Genomic DNA, 3,257 nt, shown 5'->3' on the forward strand with positions numbered 1-3,257 from the left:
CCATGATGAGTTCGACCCAGATGATCTGGATGGCCCATCCACTTCGTCAGCAGTGGTAGCAGCCGCCACAGCCGGGGCAGGTAAATCGTCCATGATCCAGAGGGTACGGATCTCAGCCATATCGGATCTGAAGGAGTTCACGGGCAAGGATCAAGATGAGGACCGAGCGAGAACATGGATCAGCAAAGTCAAGTCGGCCCTCATGAGAGATCAAGCGTCGGATGCTGAGAAGTGTTTGACCTTTGCGGATCTGCTAGCGGGGCCAGCCAGGAACTGTTATCGGCAGCTGGGCAGATCCACCAGGAACAAGTGGCCAGATTTGCTGCGAAGTTTCCAGACCCAGTACTGTGGATTGGGAGTGTCGGTGGCACGACAATACTACCATGCTCGCCGCAGATCGGATGAATCCCCGCTGGAATACCTACATCGACTAAATGTGGCCGGTCTACGGGCCAAGTTGAAGATCAAGGATGGGGTATCCAAGGTACTGCGGGAACACGTGGATCATTTCATCGAGACGGTGGGAGACGTGGATCTGGCCGACAGGCTGACCCTGTTACGACTTCCCGACGCAGACGAGCTTGAGGAAGTGCTGCGGGCGGTGGATCGCGCGAAACACCGCCAGCGGAAGGCGGCGGTCGGATCCGGCAAGTATCGCCAAAAGGCTCCGACGCCTACGGCCCCAGCTCGACGTGTCCACCAAGTCACGGCGCCCGACTCAGGAACTGAATCAAGATCCGACGGTTCGGACTCCGACCCTGAAGATTACCGTCGGGTCTGTCTCACTGCGTCCAATGATCGAACGGCGAAGACCGGAGACGACTCTCGACCGAGGGATACCGTACCCGGGGACCGTGGGATGTACAGATCCCGAGATCTCATGGACGGGACAGCTCAAGTTAGGTGTTCGCAGTGCGGATCCCGGAAGCACACTGAATCTGGATGCTGGAAACATCTGGTCTGTGAGAAGTGTGGCAAGAAAGGTCATCCCGGAGATCATTGCTTCTACGTGTGTCGCGGGTGTGGTGAGATTCACGACGTCGGCAAGTGTCCGATGGAAGAATTCTACAACCAGATCCGCCAATGGTTTGATCCAGCCAAGCACAGAGGGATGTTGCCACAAGTGGCCGAGAAGATGTTAAACTAGGACGCTCGCCGGGTTTGAATCCGGTACGAGCCGAGCGTTCTAGGTATTGCATTTATGCATTTGTGAACAAGACATCGCTAGATCCAGGTAGCAGGACCCTAGATCCAGTCGATAATACACGTGATCTACATGAAGTGTCAGTTGTCAAGGTCTCTAGTTTGCGCCAAGTGGATGAGTTTGCCAGATCCGAAGTCTCTTCAACCCTGGATCTACACATAGGAGAAGCACGTGGTTATTGGGAGAAACGCCAACATGGTCGATGGTTTGAGCCTACCAAGGGTGAAGTCACTGCAGATCCACCTAAGGTCTGTCTGGTCACTGGATCCTGTGGATCTGAGGATGTTGGATCCATGGATCTGCTAACAGGAGAGTCCCGTGGGTACTGGAAGTACCATGCCCCAGGAAAGTGGTTCAGACAAGCCAAGATAGGGGGAAAGATCAACAATGAAAAATCAATCCTACTCCTAGATAGTGGTGCCGAGGTGTCTATACTGGATACCGCCTTTGCTCGTAAGGTTGGGTGCCAAGTGGATGGGAGTCGGATCCAAGATTGTGTTGGGATTGGTGAAGGCGTGTACCGTACGAACGGGAGAACGCGGATCAAGATCACGCTGGCAGGTTGTTTGGTGTATTGGTTTGACATTTGGGTTGGAGATCTCGCTGGTCAAGACGCCATCCTTGGGATGGATTTCATGGTGCCGGCCGGAGTGGGGTTGGATCTGGCGGATGGGACACTTTGTTTCCCTGACGAGATGCGGATCCAGCTCAGCGGACGGCGGCCGTTGTATGGAGCGAAGATGAGGATCATAAGGGCGGATAAGACCACCTGGATCGAGCCCGGGGAAACTTGGGAGCTGCCAGACCGGTTAAAGTGGGCGGAACATGAAAGACTGTGGGTCACCCGGGGCGAGAAATGGGTACCTACCGTAATCCAAGGACCAGGTCGATCGCAATACCTCCAGGTCACGAACGTCAGCGACAAGAGATTATTACTGGACCATTATGAGGATATCGGGCGATGGTTGGCGAAGGACGGTATCCCTAGACGACCTGGATATGTGTCAGTGGGATTCCGCCGCTACAAAGAATGGCAGAATCTGGTGTACGAGGCGACTACCGAGATCGAATCTCTCGCAGAGGTGGAGCTCCCAGCGGAGCCAACTGGCCCCTTGGTGGATCGGCCTTCATATCCAACTCCGCGAAAGATCCTGCAGAGGGATCGACGGGTTGAGATCCAAGCAATGGAAGTTGGATCCAGGACGGGGGACGATCCCCAGAATCGGCCCTTAGATAACGCAGGGTCGGTGGATGAAGGATTGCAGAGGGCTAAAGCCGAGCAGCCGGATCCCGCTGATCCACAAGTGGATCCAAGCTCTCCATTGGATAAAGTGCCTGGATCCCTATCGAGAGTGGCAACACTAGTCAAACCCGAACTGTCGGGCTTAAACTCGTTAGAGGACCAACTGGATCCAACTGGTGGTTTCCCTGATACCAGGGTACCTGAACCCCCGAAGATAGAAGGACTGCCAGGCGAGAGAGGGCCGCGGTGTTTGGATCCAATGGTGGATCCTACGAAGACGGAAGATGAGCAAGTCTGTTACCGTGAAGGCGGGGATCTACACGCCGAGGATCTGGGAGAAGGCATGGCGGTGATCCCAGAGGTACCACTGACCACAGAAGAAGTCACGATTGATGATATCCAAGTGGATCCGGGGGCGAATGAACCTGCTGAAGTGGATCGTCTGCGTCAGAAAATCTGGGAGAGCCGACATCTGCTGATTGGTAAAGGAAATGCGTTACCGCCCGCTGCCCCGCGGAGTCAAATGTGACATCGATGTCGGCGACGCGAAACCGATCGCTCAGAGGGTGCGGAAGGTGGCACCTCAGTTCCGGGAAAAACTATCGGACCTGATTAAGGGCCTGCTGCAAGCCAAGATCATCAGTTTCTCGACGTCCCCGTGGGCATCCCCAGTGGTAATCATCATCAAGAAGAACGGGGTGGATATACGTATGTGCATTGATTACCGGTTAGTTAACGGCCTGACTCGATTGATGGTGTATCCGATGCCCCTAATCAACGAGCTGTTGGAAGATCTGGATAAAGTACTCT

This window comes from Phytophthora infestans, genomic scaffold (assembly GCF_000142945.1).
Source record: "Phytophthora infestans T30-4 supercont1.88 genomic scaffold, whole genome shotgun sequence".
NCBI lineage: Eukaryota > Oomycota > Peronosporomycetes > Peronosporales > Peronosporaceae > Phytophthora > Phytophthora infestans.